This window comes from Pseudorca crassidens, chromosome 11, assembly GCF_039906515.1.
Source record: "Pseudorca crassidens isolate mPseCra1 chromosome 11, mPseCra1.hap1, whole genome shotgun sequence".
Classification (NCBI taxonomy): domain Eukaryota; kingdom Metazoa; phylum Chordata; class Mammalia; order Artiodactyla; family Delphinidae; genus Pseudorca; species Pseudorca crassidens.
The window spans coordinates 12,065,634-12,082,191 of record NC_090306.1 but is presented as its reverse complement, the minus strand read 5'-3'; the positions used below and the strand labels follow the sequence as shown (position 1 = coordinate 12,082,191).

General features: G+C 36.5%; 1 protein-coding gene across 4 annotated transcripts in view; it reads right to left on the bottom strand.

The window, feature by feature from the left end:
• Positions 1–16,558, bottom strand: part of PTPRO (protein tyrosine phosphatase receptor type O) — a 229,480-nt gene that overhangs the window by 121,583 nt on the left and 91,339 nt on the right. Inside the window, exon 1 of one of the 4 annotated variants that reach the window (XM_067695778.1) lies at positions 7,169–7,560. The exons of the other annotated variants lie outside the window; for them this stretch is intronic. The gene's annotated coding sequence lies outside the window, so the exon portion shown is untranslated. Of the gene's footprint in view, positions 1–7,168; positions 7,561–16,558 lie in introns of those variants that run through there. 4 annotated transcript variants of the gene reach the window in all.

Sequence of the window (16,558 nt, the reverse complement as noted above, 5' to 3'; positions counted from 1 at the left end):
AATAGCTTCTAAACAAGCCTAACTCTCTCTTATTTCTCCTTTCTTCAAAATACTGAATTATTAAGAGTAAGAGAATTACAAAATTACAGTCTTGAAGAAACAATAGGATTATGAAGAGTAAGGAGCATATAATTTAGGGTAAAAAGTTGTCTTATTAGATTGTTGAACAAAGGCAAGTTATATAGCCTCTCTGAGACAGTTTTCTCATCTGTAAAATGGGGTTACTACTTCCTTTATACTTTTGTGATGACCATATTGGATAATGTTTGTAAATTACCTGGCACAGCTGAGTGCATTCTGAATGCCCAATAAACAGCACAGTTCTGGTCATGTGAATGTTCTGGGTTTAAAACCTTGGGGAAAAATACCACTGAGCTTATTATTCACTAGCCAATAAAACCCAGATTCTTTAGGGTGACCCTTAAAGCCTTTCATAATCTGTCCCTAATTTACCATCTCATCTGATCTGTCACTATTTCTCTGTCAAGAACTCCATGAACCTCACAGACTAGTCAAACTCCCCATTCCATTTGCCTAGGGGCTTTCTTGCCTCTTTTGTCCTATTGATGTATTCCTTCTGCCCGAAATATCCCTTCCCTCACTTCGAATATCCAATTCTGACACTGTATCTCTATCAAATACCACCTTCTTTGAGACATCTTTGTGACCACCTCAGACAGAATCAGTCTCTTCCTGTAATCCACAGCCCTCTATCTAAATCTCTCCCAGAACACATCACTCTGTACGTGGGATCATACGAGTCTAGTAACAGGCAGAATGCCCTTACAGTAGGAAGTGGAAATAATTTCAAAAGGCTCTTTTATCAAGATCCTGCTCTCCTCACTTTAAGTATTCATAACATCTACTTAAACCATTTGAGGTTAACATTTTACATATTCATCTTCATTTCACAATGTTAACTTTAAATTGTCACCATTTCTTACTTTCCACTGCGTGAATACTGTTCAGCCAGCACTGATGCTATGTTGAATTACAAGAAGGCTGGAACAACAATCTGATATTTATGTTTTATAAATGAAGCTCAAAAATATCTTTGTCTTTGGGAACAGCTGTAAAGAGACAGTATGCAATTTACCGCACCAAATGAAAGCATTCCATTCTTTGGGAAAGGATGGCATTTCTATAAATCATGCTGTGGTATTTGGTGAGGAAATATCATTACTTTTACTTGACATACTGAACTTGTTGTTAATTGGCATTTCATCATTAAAGAGTTTCTTATTGCCCTGTACAAGATGTAATTTAAAAGGTGAAAAACAGAAATGCTTGAAATAATTTTAAAAGGTGGTTTTTACCATTAGGACATTTTGATGGTACAGAATCTAATGGTAAACGTGAATTTTTTTAAATAGGATTCTGTACAGAAATGTTTAAACCTCTTTCTGTATCTTTTCTTACTATTTTAGTTTCTGTTCTTAAAGGCAGCAGCTATTATCGGTGGCCCGATACAAGTACCTCACGCCAATCTCCATAAATCTACACAATTTATGTTAAACAAAAGATCTTTAGTTACACAGCTTTTATTTGGTTCATAATAAAGTCTTAATAAAGTCGTAGCATGCAATACTTCTACAGGCCATGGCTGAATGTGAAATCCATATGATTTTTTAAAAATTAATATCATGCGCTTTAAGTTCTGAAACACACCTTTCCTTTCTTGAACACCCTGAAATATAATACTTATAATCAATAGTAATTTTCCATTTGCTAACTACTCTATTTCTATTTCCTCTTCCTTGAATAATATTCCACTTCTCCCTTCTTCTCTATCTCTTTTTTTCCCCATTTTTTTCTCCCTTCATATTACTGCTCATGGTCTGTCTTGTGCTGTGTTTGGTTAGTTCTGTGTATAAATTTCCTGTAGATTTTAAGCTCTTAAAGACAGAGAATCGGACCTCACTTATTATCTATCACAGAATCTAACAGAGTACTTTGCTATTTGGAACTTAATAAATATTTATAAGCTGAAATCCATCCATTTATCCATTCATCCACCTATCTTATTTTTACTGAGCCTTTAACAACATATTCTTACTGTCTCTTCAGCCTATTCTTCTGTGTCAGATTATTTCTTATTACAGCTCAGTTTCTGTATTATTATGGCAAAGTCATATTACCGTATTTTAGAAATAAAAGAATACTTGGCCAAACTAAGAAAGCTATTAAGGAGAGAGGCAAGGAAGTAAGTGGTGAGAAAGCAGGAATTAGACACAGAGGTAAGACTAAAGGAATATAAAGAAAGAATGGGTGAGAGATAATGAAGAAAAGGTGTAAACTGGGAATAAGTAATAATGAACAATAACACAGTGGCAGAATAAGACTGACATTTTGTATGTTTGCTGGTCATGACTCTATCTGTGTTATTATTTAATATCTGATAGAGAAAAAAATCAAACTAAAGTTTGGTTAATAGCTCAATTGTTTCCTTATCTACCTTCCACTTTGTTTTTTTTCTCCTATGACTGTGTTATAATTTGTTTCTGACTTGCAGACAATATATTTTTAAAGACTCATGGATGCATCATTAATAAATCATATGTTGCTATGGAAACTAATAGAGATTTAATCATCTAACTGCCCATGCAGAGGCCGCCCATCCACTTGGCTAAGATGGTGCCACAGAGATTCAAATATTGGATGAGAGATTGGACTTCCAGACCACTTTCAATTCATAACTTCAAAGAGTTATGAATTAATAAAAGCTGAACCTATGAGTAATTTCTAAGAATATTAAGAGATGCATGCCAGATTTCCTTTTAGGTCATAAGTATCCAGGATCTGTTTTCTTCAAAATGATAATCTCTTTCAAGCCTTTTCCATTAGCTTAAGCTTCAAGGGAACAAATCATGAACATTTACTGGAAGAATTTAATAATACTTTGTGATAATTCAATACTGTATTTTCCAAATACATTGCTCCGTAATTTACAATGAATATGATTAATTATATATATTTAGTACATAACAGTATGATTTTCTGTTTCATTGGAATAAGGAAAACCACTAACTTGATGCATTTATTTAGGTGAATGCATCTACTTCTTTGTGTATTCCCTTTAGCATTCAGAGTGACAAAGAGATTTTTACTTACCAGGTAATTACAATTAAGCCTGTACTAACTGCTGTAATTAAAGAGAGAAAAGAATAGTAACAGTAGTAATAGCTAGCATATATTAAATACCTAATATATGCCAGAGTTTGTTCTAGGCATTTTAGATTAATTATGCCTAATCCTTAAAGCAATATTTAGAGTTTACTATTATTAGTTTATCAATAACTAGGAAGCAGAGGATGGAATTCAAATAATAATTTGTAATGCTTACTTGGTGTTGGTTACAAGAGCACGATTATGAGCAAGGGAGACTTGTTCAGCCCTCACAAAGATTAATTCTAAATGAGCATCAAATATTATGATGAGATGCACAATGTACTCTGATAGCAAGAACACCTTACCTAGTGATGATGAAGTTGATGCTTGAAAGATTATCAGGAGTCAGTGGCCAACAGGCTGGAGTGTAGGGGATGTTTCAGGCAAGAGGGGCTGGGAGCAGCAGTGTGTTTAGGGACAGAGGACAGCACAGCACCTTCAAGGAACAGGAAGGGACTTGCAGGTCATGTCCAGGTGTTTGGGACCGTTGAAGTGTTCTAAGCATCAGAAGGCCATGATTAGAGAACAAAAGAACTAGCAGTGGTATGGAGCTCGGTTGGGGAGAGGGCAAAAATGAAGCAAGAGATCAATTAGAAGGCTATGGCAATAAGCAAGACTTATCTGGACTTGGCAGTGGAGAAAGAGACTAGGGTGGCAATGAGAAATCTATTAAGGAAGTATCAGTAAAGTCCCAACTAGCTGTCAGAGTACGAAGGAGCCTTGGAGATTATGTTGTCCAAACTCCTTAATACAGATGAGGAAACCCAAGGCCGGGAAGTGGGAAGGGGCCTGCCCAGGGGTAACTACCCGGTTAGAGGAAGACTCCTATTGAATACAGATCTTCTTGAATCCACTCCAGTGATATTTCCATGATGATATTTTGTCCTCCCAAACCTACCAAATCAATTAATTTTTTTCCCATTTCTACGATAAGAAATAAAGCTTCCTTAAGTGGACTTTCTGTGGAGATACAAGGCAAAGTTGGCTCTTAGATGAGTGGGCAGAGTGGAGGCAATTGTTGTATACAAGTGATTACTTTCCAAGGGGAAATGGAGACTGCCTGCAGAGTTTATCATTTTTTGATAACAAACGAACAAATTAAAAACAAAAAATTGAGAATTTTTTCACTGCATTTAGTCACAAACATACCAAAAATTATTATATCGTGAGAGAAATAGCTTCAATGAATATAGTGCTTTGGTAGGGCTTCTCAAAATTAAAAGGCGTATGAATTCAGATGGTCTGGGATGGACCCCAAGCGTCTGTATTTCTAATAAGCTCCCAGGTGGTAGGAATGCTCTTCGTTCATAGAACACACTTTCAGTAGCAAAGCCTTACTTTTCAAAGTTTTTACTCGCAGGTTGCAGGCATGAATGGGTTAATCAGCAAGGTCCCGAGCCATGTAGGATAAGCCGAGAGTCTAAGCAAGTCAGTGCCTCTAACCAGGAGGCATTTGCAATGTGAAAACAGGTGACCCAGTGGATAAGATAATTTGCTGATAAACCATTGTGAAGCCGTCTTCAGAAGAGGTGGCTTTTACCACTGGGGTAACACAAAGATGAGGCTCAGAGGCTTAATATGAACCAGGAGAAGCGCTAGCCATACGCTACCACAGTTGACACATCTGCTTGACAGCCTGGGTGTCCCCCTGGGAGCACTGAACTCTGCATTAGGTACCTGAGTTGAAATCCTGTTACTTAGCTTTATGATCTAGGTTAACCTACTAAAGATTACGGGCCTTGGTTTCACTCAATTTTATTTTTAAGCTTCAGTTTTTGTCAACTTTATGTTTAGAATAACTCAGAGATGATAATGACGTAATACGCCCGGAAATTGTATGTTGCACAGTAGGTGTTCAAAAGAATTGAAGGAATGTGCGTTTGAAAATTGCGTGGGTGAATCGTTCAAGCCTTGGATCTAAATATTCTTTTTCTCACCCCAGGACTGCAAAATTCATGAAGCAACTTTCATATCAGGCAGTTAAATGTGATTCTTTTCGCATGGAAATGGTCTGTGAAAGAGTTAGAAAAGAGTGTTGCATCTGTATATTTCTGGGTTTGTACGGGTTGTGTCACATCAGATTTAAATCTAGAAAGAGCAACAGGCAGAGGTGATGAACTCCATGTAGCAAAGGTAGAAAGCTTGGACTTTAAGAATGAAATTGAACAATTATAGACAAAAAGACAAAATTTGTGCACTTGATATAACATCAAGTTTTCTGTAAAGCAGTCACATCATTATGGCCAGATAATCACAGGATGAAACTGAGACGGCAAAGGCAGGAGAGAATCTTAATTACCTTGGGGAAAAAGCTCAGCTACATCTGGCTGAGGGTTTCCAACACCCAGGAGAGACAAAACTAATAAATAAACTACAGTATAAAACTCCTGCATTGTCAGGGCTGCTGCTTAGTAATTCACTGTAATTCAATATGTAATTAGAGGAAATTTCCTGAATGCAGAATACTGTCATGCAGCATTGCTCAGAGAATTTGCAAAAACAGCAGGGGACATAAGACATGGACACAGATATACAACATTGGGAAGAAGACATGATCAATAAGAGCGGGGAACAAAAGGAGAGATAATATTCAGGTGGGGCAATCAAAGAATGTTTCACATAGGAAGTGGTATTTCCTTGAATCATAAGTCATTAAATTCAAAATTTAAAGGGATCTTGGAAATAATGAGTCTGATCCCTTGGGCTAGTGAAAATGGTGAGGAAAATTTGTTAGAGGTAGACTGTATTGAGTACAGAACCCGATTAAGTTCAAAAGTTTTACTCAGTGGTAGCACGTGGCACATGAGAAGAAGCAATGAGAGACAAGGAAAAAGGCTAGATTAAAGCAAATGAAGAAAAGTCTTGGATGCCAGGCTAAGAATTTGAACACTGTGAGCAGGAAACCATTCAACAAGTGTTTTATAGAACCTACTGTATAAGGCCTTCCTCTAAGCCCAGACAGGTTATGTCAATTCCCTATTCTTTGCCACCCTTTTATAATCAGTGCATTTTGCTAGACAGGGGAAAATAGAATAGGCAAAACTATAACCCTGGATGGATTCTTTTAAATAAGATTCCATATTACTCAGCTATAAAAAAAAATGAAATGATGCCATTTGCGGCTACATGGATGGACCTAGAGATTATCATACTAAGTAATTCAGAAAGAGAAAGACAAATACCATATGATATCGCTTACATATGGAATCTAAAATATGACACAAATGACATTACGAAACGGAAACAGACTCACAGACATAGAGAACAGACTTGTGGTTGCCAAGGGAAGGAAGTGGGGGGCGGGGGGGGGCGGCAGAGGGTTGGATTGGAAGTTTGGGATTAGCAGATGCAAACTATTATATATAGGATGGATAAACAACAAGGTCCTACTGTATAGCACAGGGAACTATATTCAATATCTTGTAATAAATCATAATGGAAAAGAACATGAAAAAGAATATATGTGTATGTATAACTGAATCACTTTGTTGTACAGCAGAAATTAACACAACATTGTATATCAACTATACTTCAATTAAAAAAAATAAGATTCCATAAGGAAAATTCCTAGTATTAGAAAAAACATCCTATTTTAAACATGAACTGTAACCAATTTACATTGGGATGTACTAAGCAGAGGAAGTGCATATGTATGTAATGCTTGGCATTTCATTATCTTATAGGCTAAAGAAATGAACTATACATCATACGTTTCAGATTAGTTCCACATTGCTATAATATTGCTGCAGATTTGTGACTCTGTTGTTATAGTCACCACAAGTAAACACAATTTAGATTTTTTGAAAACTGAAATCATGATCTCAATGAAAACAGAAGTAATGTTTACTCAACTGGAATTATACTTCAAAATGAAATAAATATTTTCTGAGAAGACATATGAAATCCACAATTTCTCTTTTATCAGTGACAATCCTTTTGAAATGAACATGGCATAAGACACTGAATCCTTAGTTTCAAAAGAACCAGCAATCCAACCTACCTATATTGTTCTTTTTTGTTTGAAGGGAATAAGATGCAACCCACTTATGTTGCCGGCAGTTTAGCTCTCAAAAACTGCGTCCTGGGTCCTTTATTTGTATGTGGCAAATAACAGTTACGAGGCATAGGTTTGTGACTAATTCAAGAATCAGCTTTTGGATGCATCCATCAGGAATTCTACCAGGAATTCATTAGCTGGCTTTACGTTTAGTAATTCCTTCCTCACGGAGCGCGTTATCTTATTCCTAGAGCTAATTTTGTGTCAGCGCTGCCTTGGTCATCCAAACCTTTGCCATCTTTCTTGATCAAGTGAGATCAGAGAAGGCTGGTGGTAAAACAGTTAAACTCATAAATGTGGCAGCATTCAAAGCCAAGGTGGCAGAGTCCTGCTGAGTCTGATATCTTGCTTTTCACTCACATTGCTTTGCCTTTTTATTCTCTGTACATGGGCTGGAATTGAGCAATAAGACGCTGCTGTGATTCTTTTTCTTTTCAGATTTACTTATGCACAGTTTTGGAACTGAATATTCATTCTTTGACATTGACATTTACACTTTCTCCTGCCTTTCCCCCCAGACATCCATTGGCAAAGAGAAAAGCATGGCCATTGGTTGTTATCCTGTTTCACTTGCTGTAAGAGTTGCGTGGTAGGAGTCAACCATGCATCCATATGGCTGGTTCTCTAACTGAAACCTTATTTTTTCCAGGCAGCCCTCTGCTGGGGGGCTTGATGATTCATATGCTGTATGTAGGCTGCAAGAAGCAAATACCAAAGGAGTCACTGGAGGTTGGGCCACTCGCTGTGAGCCAACATGCCAGGAAGGGGGGTGGCACAAATGATGCATGGTAATTATCCCAAGCATGAGTAATGTAGGATCCTTGCAGGTGTTGCTTTTTTTTTTTTTTTTTTTTTGTCTTCTGGCGATAACAAGAAAAGAGGGAAGTAAAACTTGGCCTGCTCTTTACAAGTTTGCTTACACAGGAGAGTCTTTCTTAAACACTCCTTGCTGGAGCAAGGAGACGGATCTTGGTGACACCTAAAGGTATCTATTCCTACTTTGCCTTTGAGCTCCAGGTAAATAAGAGAAGGCTGTCTGATTCTCCCATTATTTTAGCTGTTTCAGCAGCTACTGCTCTGTGGGGCCTCTAGCCCCCATCTCTTTGGAGGGGACTAGAAGGTTTTAAAAAGCATGTTTTTCTCACTATGCTTCTTCTAACAATTCCCTTTACCCTGACCCGGAGACTTTAATGACAGAGGTGTGGGCATATTAGTAAAATTTAAACCTCAAGTAACATAAAATGTATATGGTTTCAAATACAAAACCCAAAAGTTTAAGAAAAAAGTTTGGGATTATTTATTCCTTTACAAGTTGAACCCTAGAATAATCTACTGAGGAAGTAGGCTCTGTTATGCATGGTTCTAAATAGATTAATGCCATATTAATGAGGCATTAGAGTCCTAAGTGATTCACTATTTTAAAAACCTATGCATTTAGCACTTTTTATTAATATGCTACAAATTCTACTTTGCAAATGTCCATTTCATAAATGCCCTCTGTCCCAGAAGAAATAAATTTATCTAAGTGGGATTTGGCAGACGTGTTTCCGTTGAGCTGTTTCTGTCCCTCCTGTTTTGACATTTGGCTGAGTTTTGTTCCAGACCTGTCAAAGGCCTACCCTAGGGAGATAAGGATTAATTAATTGAAGATAACTTACAGTGCAGGAACCAAGCAGAAATTTGCAGAACTTGTTCGTGTCAGTTCAGATTGGAGCATTTTAGTGGAGCATTTTTTTTTTCTGAATGGAGATACCAAGATATATTTTGTAAAATAGATAAGAGTAAAGATTATCCATTGGTTATGGGCACATAATTAATTGTTCGTTAGAAAAGGGGGGAGGAAATCTTAGCTATAACTTGATTTAATGTTAGGTTAATACATGTGAAATTTATGATATTTAACAAAATACGTCTTTGAAACTGGATGCTTTGAAAATAAAAACCAAATAACGTCAGCCCTTCCACTTCCATACAATAAATGCTTCTTGGATACCTACATTTTTTTTCCCATTCTAAGGCTGTATACTTTATTTATGTGGGCTCTAAACCAGCCACTTACCAAAGCACATAGAGACACAGTGATAGACCGTGAATTGAAATACAAAAATACTGAGTGAACGATCAACTTAAAAATAATAATTAATTTCCATGAGTCCCATTATTTTCATAAAGGAAATATATAATCATGGTATAAAAATTAAGGATATACAGGAAAGAAAATGTTAACAACAAAGGGAAAAAAATCCCTCATAAATCCATCACCCAGAGGTAACCACTGTCATATTTCCTGACTCTTTCACCATGTTACTATTCTTTAATAAAAATGGGATTATGCTTCTTTATAACATGCTTTTACAAATTAGCATGCGGGAAAGTCTCTGCACATCAATAAGCATTCTCTGCTTTTATGTAAGTGACTGTATAGTATTCCACTTTGGGGCGCTTGAAACTTTATAGGGTTTGCCAACTTCACAGCCCATAAGGAGGCAAGAAGTCCTATGCTCCTCAGTAATTACTAATCAAAGGTTAGTCTGTGGGACAATGCCAGTGTAATAACTATTTATTAATCATCTGGGACAAAGTAGGCCCATCAGTTAAGGGTAAGCATAGAAATCATTTATCACAATTTGTTACAGAATGTAACAATAATAAAAAACAAACTGGAGCTTGTATTTTATATATCTGCTTTAACTTAATTTAACTTTTCATACATTTGTTTTTGATGGATGTATTGGTCCATGTGGATTGGGGGAAGGGAACTTGTTCCTTTAACGTAGATAGTTCAAAGGTGAAACCAATTTTGCTAGATGCACTAGAACTTCTCAGCGTGGAATCACAGTCTGAGCCAATGGCTGGCTAATAAGAATGTTTTTAATAATATAGCCACTAAAATTTGGGGGAGAATGGGTTAGTATTTTGGAAAGCACGTGCTCTGCTCTCCATGGTACTGAACCATTCATTTATCACTAGAGCCTGGTTATTTCTTCTAACTTTGGATAGCTGATTACTCTGTACTAACTTTTCTCAGATATTTAGCATCAGGAGAAAGAAGAAAAAGTGGTGATATAGTGTGGGAAATATAGAGAAAGAGAAAAATTGATAGAGGTAAAGAGGCATTTTAGAAGGAGATTGCCAAGGAGAAAGGAGATGTTTTATGAATTTATTTACTAAAAACTACTGTCAATCTTAGCCAAAATGCTAAAAGATCAACATATTTATATCCCATGTGTTGCAAAGCTGCATCAGGATTGACAGTAATAAATAAATTATTTTTGAAAGAATGACAAATTACTAAGCAAGTGGAGACTGCATGACTCATATGTTATGTCAGTTACACAAAAATTTTTATGGGGTTTCTTTGCTTTAGTTTTCAAGATAGGTGAAAACTGTGTTTTGTAAAAATATCCTAAATCAAACAGAACCATGCCTTATAAATCATTATTTGAATGACTAATTTCACATACTTTTGGAAAGTATGTCATAATCTTGATAGTTACAATTACTTTTATCCTCTGATAGGTGGGAAGTTCTATTATCCCATCTCAGCTTCCTGCCCACTTATTATGATTATGGGAGATGTTCCGTATATGATAGTGACTGAATAATCTGATCAGATCATCTATGCTTATACAAGTTAAGTTAGAGAGAAATTAGGGACATTGGTATCTTCAGGAGCTATGCCAACAGAGACACTTGAGAGAAGTATGAGAGCAGGAGCTGTGTCCTGTAGCACAGCTGCTAAAGCTTCTTTGCCGTAACTCCTATTATTTTGAAATTGGCCGTGTCTGTGGTTCTTACAACCTAAAGGGACAAAATTATAGATATAATTTATTTAATCAAACTCCTACTTTCATGTATTTAAGTTGTTTCACATTTTTTGCTATAATTAGTGATACACTGAACATCCCTATAGCTAAATCTTTGCACGCATTCAAAAGCTCTTTTAAATGTCAAAGAATTTCTCAGACACTCACCTGATTGAAATTTTAGTGGTTGTTGAGAGAAATCAACTCAGTTTGGTCAGTTTGTCAAAAGGTTACTATAAATTGCGTGTTTTATTAATCATAGTAGCACCTATAAAAATTGGAAAAAATTCCCATGCATCATGCGTGAGTCATACTTTTCACGTTTTCTGAGAACAGTGCTTGATATTCAAATGGATTTGCAGGCCCCTGGCACAAGCATTAGATTTTCCCCTTTTCCAGGAAATACTGATCTTTGCTACTTTACTATTCACCTTGAGAGAAAATAAAACACCTGCCCTCAGTTTCTTTATCTTTCCTTATATGAGAGACATGCCACCCAAATTAAATTACTTTTTTGCTTGTGGATCAAAACCAAAAGGTTAAATGGAGACCCACATGTATTTTGAAATTTGATGTCAAATGAGAAATGAATGTGTTTGAATATAAGATATTTCATCTGAGTCTATATCTGCTTTCATTTGATAAAGCAGTAATTTGAAAATGGTTTGAAGTCTCTTGTAGTTGTGCAAATTTAATAAGATTTGTAATAGAAATAATGGAAATAATTCTGTAAGGGACATTTTACTGGACTACTCATTTTCAAATATGCAATTTTTGTGCATACTGGGTAAAAAGGACCTGTGACCAAGCACACAAAGGAAATTCAATGGCTGCCCTGTGACCCAGAGACCAAGTATATATTCAGCAAATGGGCAGAGAGCTTTGGATAAGATACAGGGTAACATTTTGTCCTGAAAAAAGAAAAACTAAGCTGCTGCGCTGAAGATCACAATGAACATTAATTTAGACAAACTAAAGATGCTTCAGTTGTCAGGGAATATTAACTAAGATTGCCATATGGTAAAATGCAGCATATGTATGGAGAGAGATGAGGCATGTTCCTCTAGGATGCGAATGCAGGTTTAAAAGAAATTTTTTTTTTTTTTTTTTTTTTTTGCGGTACGCGGGCCTCTCACTGCTGTGGCTTCCCCCGTTGTGGAGCACAGGCTCCGGACGCGCAGGCTCAGCGGCCATGGCTCACGGGCCCAGCCGCTCCGCGGCATGTGGGATCTTCTCGGACTGGGGCACGAACCCGTGTCCCCTGCATCGGCAGGCGGACTCTCAACAACTGTGCCACCAGGGAAGCCCTAAAAGAAATTTTTAAAAATTGAAATATAGTTGATTTATAATATTGTGTTAGTTTCAGGTGTACAGCAAAGTGATTCAGTTTTCTTTTCAGATTATATTCAATTATAAGTTATTATAAGATATTGAATATAATTCCCTGTGCTATACAGTAAAACAAATTATTAAATATTAGTAACTAGTTTTTGAAATAATATATGATCCTTTTTGTTATAATTCCAAAACCTGGCACAAAGTTTTTCTAATATTAATATTTTTTTCTAAACTAAAAAGCCAAATACAAGAGTAAATAATCCCTTTGAAAAATATCTGAAATTTTTAAATTTGCTTTTATAGTTGCATGCATATAAAACCTATTTCATTGAACTACAATAATGATTAGAACCATTAAATTGATAATTGCTTCTTAAAATAACCATAAGTCCCTTGTAGTTTGGCAGTCAGATTGCTCACCCAGTAAAATATTTTAATTACAAAAAGAGATAATTTCACCCAGCACCTTATTGTAAGAGCTTTGAAGAACTGAAATGAGAGAAAAATGAAATACTTCATGCTATTTTGGGTGGAGAGAAATGATTAAGTGGATGGCTTTCCAAAAAGTACAATTTTTGAAGGCACATTCTTCCAATGTGAGTAAAATAATGAATGAATCCCATCTGAGAGGATGAGGGATGCCAGTCAATGTACTCCTCTCTCAAACCCAACTCCATTCTTTTGGAAACTAAAGAAAGCCTCATTTGGCCACAATTCTGGTTTTTAGAGTCTAATATTGTGATATCCTGCAGTGTCCCTGAGGGCAATACCCACTTTTTTTTTTTTTTTTTTTTTATCAAGGACCAACTATGGACTCCTGGACCAAGTATCCGGGGCAACTCACCCTAGGACTGGAAACGGTAAGTAACCATTTTGTCCCTTGAGTGACTGGAAGTTCACAAATTGAATAAACATTTTTTAATTGAGGTTAACATCAAAGTGTTGGGTACAGTTTTAAGAAACTAATGACTCTACCATTTGCATATATTCTATGGAAGTGCTAGTCTCAACAAAGCTTAATCTTTACTAGGATCATTTGAGAGTTTGGCTTCAGAGTGGCCCAGATATTAATGCACAGCACACATATCACTGACTTGAAGAGGTACTTGTTACAGCTTATCCTCGCAGTAACGTTTCAGACCCCTTTTATAGCCTGAAATTTCACTTTCTGTCCTTATCTTCTTTGACTCCGCTATAGAACCCGACTCTGTTTAGTGCTCTTGAGGGCTCCCTGATGGGCTTCTATCTCACCACAAACTCCTCACATAGCCTCTACCTGCCCAGCCCCTCCTCAGTCTCTTTGCCTCCCTCTGCCATCCTCCTTCTGCCAGTTTTTTATATTCATGTCCTAGATTCTTTTTTTTTGGCTGCATCTTTGGCTTGTGGGATTTTAGTTCCCCGACCAGGGATTGAACCCAAGCCCTCGGCAGTGAAAGAACAGACTTCTAACCAATGGACCACCAAAAATTCCCCCATGTCCTAGATTCTTATTTTTTCTCCTCTCTACTGTTTTTGCTGGTGATCTCATCCAGGGTTGTGGTTTAGTTACCAACCATCTGTGCTGAAAACTCTCAAATCTGTTTCTCTAGCCTTGGTATTTCCTCTGAGCTCCAGACCTGTGTATTTAACTGCCTTCTTGAAATACCTACTTGAATGTCTGAAAGACACTTCAAACTCAAGGTTTTTAAAACAAACTAAACCTTGCTCCTAAACCTAACCTTTATTTGGTGTTCCCCTGTTTCAGAAGATGGTCCTCCATCCATCCTTTGCATAATCTGGAAATGTAACATGGGAGTCACCTCCAACTTCTCTCTCACCCTCACTCTCTCTTGTCATATCAAAATTATCAAGTCCTATTCTTTTTAGCTCCAATTCCACCTGCATTTCCCTCTCTCTTAGATGCCTGGATGTCTGGAGTACTGAAATTTCTGTATTTACTTCTTATACCCTTTCAGTTTTTCTCTACATTGCATTCTGACAGTCTTTTCAATATATAAAACTGGTCATGTTGCTCTCTGCCTCAAGCCCTCCTATATTGTTTTGTTGCTGTTATTTTTAAGTAAAAATTTTTTTAAAAGGTTGTTTTCCATTTACAGTTATTACAAAGTATTGGCTATGTTCCCCGTGTTGTACAAAACATCCTTGAGCCTATCTTACACCCAATAGTCTGTATCTCCCATTTACCCAACCTTACATTGCCCCCCCCACTAGTAACCGCTAGTTTGTTCTCTGTATCATTGAGTCTGTTTCTTTTTTGTTATGTTCACTAGTTTGTTGTATATTTTAGATTCCACATAAAAGTGATACCATACAGAAAGTCTTTCTCTGTCTGACTTAGTTCACTTAGCATAATACCCTCCAAGTCCATCTATGTTGCTGCAAATGGCAAAATTTCATTCTTTTTTATGACTGAGTAGTATTCCATTGTATATATATATACCACATCTTCTGCTTTGACAATTGTGAAGATGTCCAACTTTTCTACCTCCACCTGCTTGCATAACAAAGGAAGGTCAGGATGCCCAGAACTTATTCCGGAGACCTCAAGTTTCAGGGAGAGGACTATCGCAAAAACAGACTTTTACAACTATTGAGAAGACCACTGTTGTTACTATTGACAAGCCCAATCCTTCATTTATAAACATGAAAGTATGTAAATAAGAATGGGCAACCAAAGGTCATCAGACCTTGTTTTTGAGAAAATCAACACTCTCATGTCAAAGGAGAATGCTGATCAAACAGAACTAACTGTAGAGGAACCCAAGATAATGCAACAACAGAAAAGAACTTAAATATGGAATTTAAGAAAAAAAATGTCATGAAGAACCTAGGGGTAAGACAGGAATAAAGACACAGACACACTGGAGAATGGACTTGAGGATATGGGGAGGGGGAAGGGTGAGCTGTGACAAAGCAAGAGAGAGGCATGGACATATATACACTACCAAACGTAAGGTAGATAGCTAGTGGGAAGCAGCCGCATAGCACAGGGAGATCAGCTCGGTGCTTTGTGATCGCCTGGAGGGGTGGGAGAGGGAGGGTGGGAGGGAGGGAGACGCAAGAGGGAAGAGATATGGGAACATATGTATATATATAACTGATTCATTTTGTTGTAAAGCAGAAACTAACACACCATTGTAAAGCAATTATACTCCAATAAAGATGTTAAAAATAAATAAATAAATTATTCTTCATTAAAAAAAAGAAAAGAACTTAAAAAGTCATAGAGCAATGACAAATTGAGATAGAGATCAAGAAAAATTCCTATAAATTAAAACCATGGTTGTTAAAATTTAAAAATTTAACAAAAGGTATAAATAATAAAATTAATTTGGCTGAAGAGTCTTCCCAAACATGTCATAAAAGACAAAAATATAAAAACTTACTAAGTAAGTTATGAGAAATAGAGGATAGATCAGGATTTCCAGTATCAGTCTTTCCAGAAAACAACAATGGAGAGAATAAAGGAGAAAATAAAACCCACAATTTTTATTCCTGTTCTGTCATGTGAGCATCTAAGAGCCGAAGGCAGATAACCAAATTAAGAACAGCTTGCCTAGGGGATAAAGGTGGCACAATATTCAATATACACAATGATTTCAAGAATCAGTTCTGACCTAGTACAAAGTGTCAAAGGAATAATAAAAAAATATTTCTCTGAGCTGCAAGAAAGACTATAGTTTAAAAAGGCCCACTAACTGTTAAATTAATAAAGTAATAATAACAATAATAATAACAACAACTGTAAATAGCCTGTAAGGATTGTCAGATTTAGCAAATAACAATACATACAATTGAGACATAATTTTTATTCATTGTATATCTGAAATTAAATTTAAGGGTATCTGGTATTTTGTCTAGCCACCCTAACTCCAAATCTATGTACATTTAGATGAAATTGAGAAGAAATCTTTGAACTCCAAGGATGAAGACAATTCTATAAATGAACAAGGAAAGGAGTGGAGAACCATAACATGTGACCACAGTGGAATGACTCTTATATTGGCATCAAGCTTCTTCTCTGAAGAAGCTAACACCTATCCTTCTCAAACTCTTCCAAAATATAGCAGAGGGAGGAACACTCCCAAACTCATTCTATGAGGCCACCATCACCCTGATACCAAAACCAGACAAAGATGTCACAGAAAAAGAAAACTACAGGCCAATATCACTGATGAACATAGATGCA